This window comes from Adiantum capillus-veneris, unplaced genomic scaffold (assembly GCF_014529385.1).
Source record: "Adiantum capillus-veneris isolate H3 unplaced genomic scaffold, ASM1452938v2 Hic_scaffold_454, whole genome shotgun sequence".
NCBI lineage: Eukaryota > Viridiplantae > Streptophyta > Polypodiopsida > Polypodiales > Pteridaceae > Adiantum > Adiantum capillus-veneris.
In genome coordinates this window covers 78,758-90,193 of record NW_028221540.1, presented here as the reverse complement: position 1 = coordinate 90,193, position 11,436 = coordinate 78,758, and the positions used below count along the sequence as shown (strand labels likewise).

The window sequence follows — 11,436 nt, the reverse complement described above, 5'->3', positions numbered from 1 at the left end:
TTATGACATGTTAGGAATAATTTATCAAGGACATCCGTACCTTAGGCGTATACTAATGCCTGAAAGTTGGATTGGCTGGCCGCTCCGTAAGGATTACGTGGTACCCAATTTCTACGAGTTACAAGATGCCTACTAAATTGAATAGAAACGGAGAAACTCAGTATTAAAACTTTTTTCTACCCAACCTATTACGCAATTTCAGGCAAAATTGGAGCTCAAATGATTCATCCAGTTATTCAAAAATATCTCAGTTTCTAACTAGCTTTTCCCAGGAGGATTTCGTTCCTATAATATAGGTTCAAACCAGTTTTCTCAACTTGGGAAAAAAATTCTCTCTTAGTTGCCAAGAACCAGATTTGAACTGGTGACACGAGGATTTTCAGTCCTCTGCTCTACCAACTGAGCTATCCCGGCCAACTTGTATAGGTTTCGTTTTCAAAACAGTTTAGATTAGGCAACTTTGCTTTCGGGTCTTTGCCCAACTCATCAAATTTGCAATTTTGTTTCTGCCGATTTGTTTAACGCTGTCTGTAAGACCCGAAGACTCGGGTTTGATCAAGCCATTCAGGGATTTGAACTGCCTGAATGGCTGATCTGCAAAATGCGTTGATGGGTAAAACAAGCGGGTTTAAATTGATTTCCCAAATTTTGATTGCAATTAGATCAATCGGATTTGATGCTAATGAAAATGAAAAAACCAATACGTTTCACTGCTGGGGATAGAGGGAATCGAACCCTCACGGCCAAAGCCAACGGATTTTCCTTCTACTGCAACTTGCGTCACTCCTATATTATAGGTAACTTTGTAGAATGGGGCTCTACCTTTATTCGCGAAAAAAAAAAATTAGATTTGTTGCCGGTTCATCCGTTGAGGGGGGAAGAGTAGTCGTAGAAATGTGATGAGATCTTAGGTAGGACGGGTGGGGGGGAGATGTCAGAACTGGCGGCACCAATATGAGATAGTAGGTATACTTAGTGCTTTTGAGACTGAATATTGGCCCGATTCCGCGTATGACTGCTTTTTTTTAAGCTCATTAAAATGAGCTTGCTTCCGAAGACTGAAATCCTTTTTCCCAACTCCACTTCAATCTTTCTATCTGCTTTACCTCATGCGGCCAACCACATCGAACATTTCAATATTTGAAAACTAGTTATTAATAGTTCGCCCGCTAGAATAACCCCCTTCGAGTCTCTGTACCTATCCCGCTTTTTTAGCGATCTGATCACTACTCCACAACGTGGAACGGGATTTGGCTCAGGATTGCCTGCTGAATAATCCCAGGTTTCCCTGAATCTGGGAGTTGCCACTTGATACGTTTCCATACCTAGGCTCAATCCGATTGAGTCCGCTGCGTCTACCATTTCGCCATATCCCCACCTTTAGGCCCCAAGGAACCGCGAAGGAAAATACCTAGATATTTCCTCATTATCGAAAGTTCAAAGTAATTTTGGTGCACTTTCCTTTTATTTGTCAACTTGCTTCCATTCTATCCAGGTGAAAAGTCATCAAGTGGGAAAGATTAGCACATATGTACAAATATGCGCATGTCTAATCTAAACATTCTACTTTTTTCGCTTCTGTTCTACAGCGCTCTTTCCCAACCTTGCCTCCCGTTCGCTAAGAATGGGAATACGCACGAGAAACTCTGTCTATCAATTGGCAACAATTGACTTATCCTCCACTTTTTTTTTTCTCTTCAGCACTAAAGTAAGTATATATGGACACAGTACTCGAAGCAATACACCTGTCACATTACTATATGCAAGTTTCCTTTACAGAATCTTTATGTAAATGTATATGCCATAACGTATTCATCTCATTCAGTACAAATTTTTGTATGCACCAGTAATGAATCTCCGTCTACTCCACCCATCTTTCTATTCAAATACTTTTAACAAGTCGAAGTGGATATTTATCAATTTTTTTAACTATATGTTATGATTTCTACAGATACTATTTTCAATTAACTTCTACCAAATTTGGTGGTGGATATGAATAATATTTCCGTGCCGACCCCATAGTTTTTTTTTTGCCACTTGGAAAACATTCATTTTATTTTATAGAAAAGGAGTTTTTACGTCTCGGTATCGAGGACCTCGTCTAAAATTGATGCGTCGTCTAAAAAATTTGCCAGGACTTACGGGTACGGGTAAGAGTAATACGTCTAACTTGGGGGAATTTCGACTTGCTGTTGACCAATCAACGTCGAGAAAGATTTCTCAATTCTGCGTGCGTTTGGAAGCCAAACAGAGATTACGTCTTAACTATGGATTGACAGAACGCCAATTACTAAGATATGTTCGCATTGCTAGAAGAACTAGGGGTTCGACAGGTCAAGTTCCGTTGCAACTGCTTGAGATGCGTCTGGATAATATTATTTTTCAGTTAGGCATGGCTTCCACAATTCCCGCTGCCCGACAGCTGGTTTGTCACAGACATATTTTGGTAAACCATCGCGTTGTGGATATACCAAGCTATCGATGTAAACCTAGGGATATTATCAGTATTCGGAACCGACCAACTTCTGCCAATGCTCCGAAGAGTGAGTCTCTCAGTGGGAACGAAGTACCAGATCACCTAACTCTGTCTATTTCGAAAACGGGTGAACCAACGGGATTAGTCAACCATCTGGTCAACCGGGAATCCGTCAATTTGGATATCAATGAATTGTTAGTTGTTGAGTATTACTCTCGAAAAGCTTAGTAGAAGAAGCTTTTATTCGATTCAATCAAATACTTTGTAGATATTTGTCCTGAAAATACTTAGTTGGAAAACTCCGAATGATGCAAGTTGGGGGGCGGATTAGCAGAAAGTCATGAAAAGCTATTCCGTCTACCTCTTAATCCTCTAAGTCTTGAAATTTAAAAACCTTCTCTTCTAGTTTCGAGGGTGACGGAATATTTTCCGATTAAAAAAAAAGTTGATTTGGCCCACGACGTTGTTTCCCAGTTATAGTTATGCGCTATTTCGGTCCATTTGATACCGAAGTGAAGAGATAGAGTAGCCCCCATCTATCGTTTTTGTTGAAGTATTCTTTCAACTCCTTTTTATCCGTATCCGGAAACAGATTAAAACTCTTATTCCGACTTCATCTTTTCCAAGATAATTGTTCAACTACATTTCAAGGAATAGACAAAAGTATCCCGAGAAAGTAATAATAGAAATAGGAAAGGGAGGGATTCGAACCCTCGGTAGCTAGAAATCTACATAGCATTTCCGGCCACACCTTAAACCACTCGGCCACCTTTCCCGAGCTGCGATATTTCACCAGTGAAACCTCTGATTTTATTTTATGACTTTAGGCGATGAAGTGGCAAGTAATTTGCGGGTATCCGTTTCACTAAGTACCCCTCGAAATAGGGGTGAAACGTGACGGAAGTTTCCGACACCAATTAAAATCTCATTCCACTTATCACTCGACTACTTCTCTCTTCCAAGTTATTCTCCAAATAGATTTCTTACCTTTCTTCCGTAATTTCAACTGACGGATTAGTAATAGGTGAAGTAATAAAAAGAAAACAAGGAGTAATTTTGATTATGCCTAGGTCGCAGAGAAATGATAATTTTATTGATAAAACTTTCACAATTCTAGCGGATATTCTCATACGAATTCTACCTACTACTAAGAGGGAGAGGGAAGCTTCTATATACTACAGGGATGGTGCGATTCGAGAAGGGAGGTAATTTAGCACTATTCCCACTTAATTGGAGAAAACTCTCAATTTGAAAAGCCCACATTTGAGAAAGGTGTTTTTCGAATGCCGAACAAATCCTTCGGTTGCGTATCCACGATTGATGCAGCCCCGCAAGCTACGGCTCCCGTCTCCCGCGGATCGAGGTATCGAGCAAGCAGGAGGTTAAACCTGTTAATTGGTGATACGTGGAAATCTTAGGAGTAAGCGTGGAGGGGGTATACACCACTAGAGAAATCGGCAATACAAACTCTTCGTCAACCTCTTAATTCAAAAGATGTTATGCGTTTTCGACAACTCCGGAGTCGCGATAACGACTAATTGCGATTGGGGTAACAAGCAACCATCCCGTTTGTATTTTGGATATCCCTTAGATCATCGGAGATTGCCGGGGTGAATAATCCTCTGAGAAACAAAGCGTTGGGAACGAAGAAATTGCCAGGGAGTTTAGCTACCACTAATTCATTGACGGCAACGCAATCGATCCAATAAAAAAAGAAAACTCCTTGTAAGAAGGATGGTTAGATACCGATTTTGTCATACACTAACCCCGCCTGGTTAGAAATCTTATCAAGAGCAGGAGTAATGAAACTTCTCAAATTGCTTCCTCGTAAATTAAATTGGGCAGGAGGAGCCGTATGATACAGAAGTTTCACGTGCGGTTTTGAATCGGGGCTTTTCTGCGTAAGCAACCGTAACGGATGTCGGCCCAATCAGAGGGAGAATATGCAGAAGCTTCGGGAAGTTACTACAAAGCCATGCGTTTGGAGATTGATTCTTACGACCGAAGTTACATACCCCACAATATAGGTCCTATTCATACCAGTAATGGTAACCATGCAAAAGCTTTGGAATACTACTTTCAAGCGTCGGAGCGTAATTCCTTTTTGCCACAAGCTTTTAATAATATGGCTGTGATCTGCCACCACGTGCGACTATCTACACCTCGGGACTCCTCGGTTCATGATCAATCAACCGATAAAAAAAAAGGCTTCCCCCAAGCATCTTTCTAGACGGGAGTTGCCACGAGCTGCGGGATTTAGCCCCCTTCCAAACAATCCGAGTTCGGAGGAGGTAACCGGCCTAACCTTCCTATGGATAATTTAACTAAATAAGGGGATGCAGCGTCGTAAGGATTTCTCATTGAAAATCTGGATCGATACAATGAAGCTGGCTCATCAAAGATTTATGCAACTCGTTTCTGTAGAAGAGGCAGTTGAAAAAGCACTAAGTGGCGAGACACGGCGTAGTACCAAATCCCAAAGGAAAAAATTTCTCTCATTTTGAAAGATCCATGTTGAGATAGGGTAGTTAGTGACGGGAGAGATTTTTATTCTCTTCCCAATAGCTGTGAGTACGGAAAAGGTTTTATTTGGAACGAATAGAATTGAAAACCTGGCTATTTTTAGTTTTCCCACACCTCACCTCGGGAGTAGGATTCATCCCTCACCCAAAGGGTGGGAGTGCAGTCATATGAGCCGTATGGGGTGGGAAACCCCCAAGTTCGGTTCTGAAGGAGGAGATTACTGGGAAAGGAATCATCCATTCTTGTCGAGGGGAACAGGCCATTTATCAAGGAGATTTAGAAATTTCGGAAGCTTGGTTTGATCAGGCTGCTGAGTATTGGCGACGGGCAATAGCACTTTCCCCGACAATTATGCCGAAGCACAGAATTGGCTGAAAATTACGGGACGCTTCTCCCCGTCTCATCGGTGGGAGAGTTGGAACAACAGTACGAGAGTAGCGTGACTTCCTAAATAGGGAAGTCAAAGTAAGTAAAACTTTTTGTTTCTCAGACGTCGACCCCCCCCCCCCCGGGGGGGGGGGGCAATTAGTATTACTTATCAAGTCCATCAGGCGCCGCTAAGCCGTGTAATAATACCACCGAAAGCCTATCCCACATGATCTCTTCACTATAGACGTTCAACTTTCAAATTTGGAGGGAAGTAACAGATTCTTGCATGTTAATGAAACCCCCAATTCTCAGAAATTTTATATCTCCTGTTGGTAGGTTGTTGCTATCCCCTGCTCGAAGAGAGGAGAGTCCCAATGACTATTCGTTCGCCAGAACCAGAAGTCAAAATTATGGTAGAGAAGGATCCTGTAAAAACTTCTTTCGAGAAGTGGGCTCAGCCTGGACATTTCGCAAGAAATTTAGCTAAGGGTCCCAGTACCACTACATGGATTTGGAACCTACACGCCGATGCCCATGATTTTGATAGTCATACCAATGACTTGGAGGATATATCCCGTAAGATATTTAGTGCGCATTTTGGCCAACTAGCTATTATTTTCATTCGGTTGAGCGGGATGTATTTTCATGGAGCCCGTTTTTCCAACTATGAGTCATGGCTGAATGATCCCACACACGTAAAACCCAGTGCCCAAGTTGTTTGGCCAATAGTGGGTCAAGAAATACTTAATGGAGATGTGGGCGGGGGGTTTCAGGGCGTGCAAATAACGTCCGGATTCTTCCAACTATGGCGAGCTTCCGGAATAACTAGCGAGTTACAGCTCTATTGCACAGCCGTGGGTGCTTTAGTTTTTGCTGGATTAATGTTTTTTGCTGGTTGGTTTCACTATCACAAGGCTGCTCCAAAATTAGCTTGGTTTCAAAATGTCGAATCCATGTTGAATCATCACTTGGCCGGTCTATTGGGATTGGGATCGCTAGGATGGGCGGGACATCAAATACACGTATCGCTCCCTATCAATCAGCTCCTAGACGCAGGTGTTGACCCCGAAGAAATACCCCTTCCTCACGAACTCATCCTTAATCGTGATCTTCTAGCTCAGACGTATCCAAGTTTTGCAAAAGGATTAATTCCGTTTTTCACTTTGAACTGGTCGGAATACTCGGATTTTCTAACTTTTCGCGGCGGATTGAACCCGATAACAGGGGGTCTGTGGTTGACTGATACCGCACATCACCATTTGGCCATTGCGGTTCTCTTTTTGGTAGCTGGTCATATGTACAGGACAAATTGGGGTATCGGGCATAGTACGAAGGAAATACTAGAAGCTCATAAAGGACCTTTCACGGGTGAGGGACACAAGGGTATTTACGAGATTTTGACAAGTTCATGGCACGCTCAATTAGCTATTAATCTTGCCACTTTGGGATCCTTAACAATTATTGTCTCTCACCACATGTATGCTATGCCGCCTTATCCCTACTTAGCTACCGACTACGCAACACAACTTTCTTTGTTTACACATCACATGTGGATAGGGGGTTTCTTAATAGTGGGAGCAGCTGCACATGCAGCTATTTTCGTGGTAAGGGATTATGATCCAACTACTCAATACAACAACCTGTTGGATCGTGTCATTCGTCATCGTGATACAATAATTTCACATCTTAACTGGGTCTGCATCTTCCTTGGTTTTCATAGCTTCGGTTTGTATATTCACAACGATACTATGAGTGCCTTGGGGCGTCCTCAAGATATGTTTTCGGATACCGCTATTCAACTGCAACCAATCTTTGCCCAGTGGATCCAGAATACTCACTCACGCCTTGGCTCCTGGATCGACTGCACCTAACGCAACAGCAGGCACCAGCTTGGCCTGGGGTGGGAGCGACTTAGTAGCAGTGGCCGGCAAGGTGGCCTTAGCTCCAATTCCATTAGGCACCGCAGATTTTTTGGTGCACCACATCCACGCATTCACAATTCATGTTACTGTACTAATATTATTGAAAGGCGTCTTATTTGCACGCAGCTCTCGACTAATACCCGACAAAGCAAATCTTGGTTTTCGCTTTCCTTGCGACGGCCCCGGAAGGGGGGGCACCTGCCAGGTATCTGCTTGGGATCACGTATTCTTGGGGCTATTTTGGATGTACAACTCTATTTCAGTGGTTATATTTCATTTCAGCTGGAAGATGCAATCGGATGTATGGGGAAGTGTAAGTGAACAGGGAGCAGTGAGCCACATCACTGGAGGAAACTTTGCACAAAGTTCAACGACAATCAATGGATGGCTGCGAGATTTTTTGTGGGCACAGGCTTCTCAAGTCATTCAGTCATATGGTTCTTCATTATCTGCATATGGGCTTCTATTCTTAGGGGCTCATTTTGTCTGGGCCTTTAGCTTAATGTTTCTATTCAGTGGTCGCGGCTATTGGCAAGAACTTATTGAATCTATAGTTTGGGCTCATAACAAATTGAAAGTTGCTCCTGTTACCCAACCCAGAGCTCTGAGTATTATACAGGGACGTGCAGTGGGAGTAACTCATTACCTTCTGGGTGGAATCGCCACAACTTGGGCATTCTTCCTGGCGAGAATCGTTGCAGTGGGATAATGGCTAGGAGGATTTGAGAAACATTATGGTATCAAGATTTCCAAAGTTCAGCCAGGGTCTATCCCAGGACCCAACTACTCGTCGTATCTGGTTTGGCATAGCCACTGCGCATGATTTTGAAAGTCATGACGATACTACCGAAGAACGTCTCTATCAAAAAATATTTGCATCTCACTTTGGTCAGTTAGCTATTATTTTTCTATGGACCTCTGGGAATTTGTTCCACGTAGCTTGGCAGGGCAACTTTGAAACATGGGTACAGGACCCATTACATGTCAGGCCGATTGCCCATGCCATTTGGGATCCTCATTTTGGTCAACCGGCGGTCGAAGCCTATACCCGGGGGGGGTCCGCGGGCCCGGTCAATATTGCCTATTCCGGCGTATATCAGTGGTGGTACACTATTGGTTTACGCAATAACGAAGATCTCTACACCGGAGCCATTTTTCTGCTAGCTGTTGCTGCTTTGTTCCTACTAGCTAGCTGGTTACACCTCCAACCCAAATGGAAACCAAGCATCTCCTGGTTCAAAAATGCTGAATCTCGTCTTAATCATCACCTATCAGGATTATTTGGAGTGAGTTCCCTAGCTTGGACAGGCCACTTGATTCATGTAGCTATTCCCGAAGCAAGGGGCGGGCATGTCAGATGGAACGATTTATTGACTACTGCCCCGCATCCCCAGGGGTTGGGACCTTTTTTTTCGGGTCAATGGAGCGTTTACTCGCAAAATCCTGACTCTAACACCCATTTGTTCAATAGCAACCAAGGAGCAGGAACAGCTATTCCAACTTTTCTGGGGGGATTCCATCCACAAACTCAAAGTTTGTGGCTAACTGATATGGCTCATCACCACCTAGCAATAGCCGTCGTGTTTATAATTGCCGGCCATATGTACAGAACTAACTTTGGTATTGGACACAGCATGAAAGAAATTTTGGATGCTCACATTCCCCCGGAGGTAAGCTGGGACGTGGACACCGGGGACTTTATGATACGGTGAATAATTCTCTCCACTTCCAATTAGGACTTGCTTTAGCTGCTTTGGGAGTCATCACCTCCCTTGTTGCACAACATATGTATTCCTTACCCGCCTATGCTTTTCTAGCGCAGGATTATACGACCCAAGCAGCACTATATACTCACCACCAATACATTGCCGGGTTTATCATGGCAGGAGCTTTTGCACATGGAGCCATCTTCTTTCTTAGAGATTATGATCCCGAGCAGAATAGAGATAATGTGTTGGCAAGAATGTTAGAGCACAAAGAAGCAATTATATCTCACCTAAGTTGGGCTAGTTTATTTCTGGGTTTTCATACGTTAGGTCTTTATGTTCATAACGATGTAATGCTAGCCTTCGGGACTCCGGAAAAACAGATTCTTATTGAACCCGTATTTGCTCAGTGGATTCAATCTGCTCATGGTAAAGTTTCATACGGTTTTGACGTGCTTCTATCTTCAGTAGATAGTCCGGCAAGTAATGCTGGTCGGGGCTTGTGGTTACCTGGCTGGTTAGACGCTGTTAACAGTAGCAATAATTCGTTATTTTTAACGATTGGTCCCGGGGATTTTCTCGTTCACCACGCCATTGCTTTAGGTTTACACACCACTACACTAATTTTGGTGAAAGGTGCTTTAGATGCACGCGGGTCCAAGTTGATGCCGGATAAGAAAGAATTTGGTTATAGTTTTCCTTGCGATGGCCCCGGCCGAGGGGGAACTTGCGACATTTCTGCCTGGGATGCTTTCTACTTAGCTGTCTTTTGGATGCTGAACACAATTGGATGGGTTACCTTCTATTGGCACTGGAAACACATCACTTTATGGCAGGGCAATGCTGCTCAATTCAACGAATCTTCTACGTATCTAATGGGATGGCTAAGAGATTATTTATGGCTAAATTCCTCGCAGCTTATTAATGGCTATAACCCCTTTGGTATGAACAGCTTATCTGTGTGGGCATGGATGTTTTTGTTTGGGCATCTCGTGTGGGCTACCGGGTTTATGTTTTTGATTTCGTGGCGCGGTTACTGGCAAGAACTCATCGAAACTTTAGCTTGGGCTCATGAAAGAACGCCTCTTGCAAATATGATACGGTGGAAAGATAAACCGGTTGCCCTTTCTATCGTTCAAGCGCGACTGGTTGGATTAGCGCACTTCTCCGTGGGTTATATATTTACCTACGCAGCTTTCTTGATAGCATCTACATCAGGTAAATTTGGCTAGTCTTCATCTTTGTTCAACTACAAAATTGCTTGTTCCCGCGTCAGATTTACCCTCACTATCCTTTCTACTCGGCACACCGACTGCCTACTTGTTTTTCGTAGTAATAATACAACTCTGCTCACCTACCTACCAATTATGGCAAAAAAAAGTCTTATTGAAAAGGAGAATAGTAAGAAAAAATTGGTGAAAAAATATAATCTTCTTCCTCGCCAATTTTTGAGACGAGAGATTAAGAATAGTTTGCGGATCCAGGATAAACTAATTATTTCCGAAAAATTGCAATCTCTACACGCAACAGTGCACGCGTTCGTCTCCGTAACCGGTGCTCCCTAACGGACGACCCAGATCCAATTATCGAGATTTTGGTTTTTCCAGACACGTACCCCGCGAGATGGCACACACCTGTGTCTTGCCTGGAGTGTTGAAATCGAGTTGGTAGAAAAACTACTTACCCCCCGCCTTATCTACCGCTTGTTTAGAGAATTGAAATCTTATCTATTATCGATAGATAAATAGATAAGATTGGATGGATAGATAAAATACTGCAATTTAATCATCTTCATCATTTTTGTTTATGCTTATTTATGTCCAATGTTATTCTTTAAGAGATGTATAATTCTTACGTTAGAGGCATTAACTACGGCGGGGTGGAGCAGCTTGGTAGCTCGCGAGGCTCATAACCTCGAGGTCACGGGTTCAAATCCCGTCTCCGCAAAGTCAATTGTCAATTCTTTTTCCAATTTACCGGAAGGTCCTACCGGGGATTAAAGAGAATCAGTTTTTCCTTTCCGTTCTACTGACTTCCCCATGGATGCAGCTTAATTAGTTCAATCGAGGAAATAAAAATTGGGATTCTACCCCATTTTTATCGCCAGTCTATATTTATTCACAGTACATAGGCCCTTTAACTCAGCGGTAGAGTAACGCCATGGTAAGGCGTAAGCCGTCGGTTCAAATCCGACAAAGGGCTAAATAGTCATGTAAGATGCTAATAGAGAGAGTAGTTATCCAAAATTTAGATATCAGTACCATTGGCTAGGAAAAAAAGATACTGGAGTCAACACGAACACTGTTCGTGGGGGGGGGGGGATCTTAATGTAACTAAGTCATCATGCAAAAAGAATATTGTATTGTCTCCCGCGGTATCGGTAAATCAGTTGGATATACTTTTTTGTACCAGAGACATTTTGGTTATTCTTACCTCGGGA

General features: G+C 43.0%; 2 non-coding genes across 2 annotated transcripts; one reads left to right on the top strand and one right to left on the bottom strand.

Annotated features, from left to right (window-relative positions):
* Positions 1-341: 341 nt before the first annotated feature.
* On the bottom strand, positions 342-414 carry TRNAF-GAA (transfer RNA phenylalanine (anticodon GAA)). The gene has a single exon. It is a non-coding gene; the product is annotated as a tRNA-Phe (tRNA).
* A 10,455-nt stretch (positions 415-10,869) lies between these two features.
* On the top strand, positions 10,870-10,943 carry TRNAM-CAU (transfer RNA methionine (anticodon CAU)). Its single transcript has one exon. It is a non-coding gene; the product is annotated as a tRNA-Met (tRNA).
* The last annotated feature ends 493 nt before the right edge of the window (positions 10,944-11,436 follow it).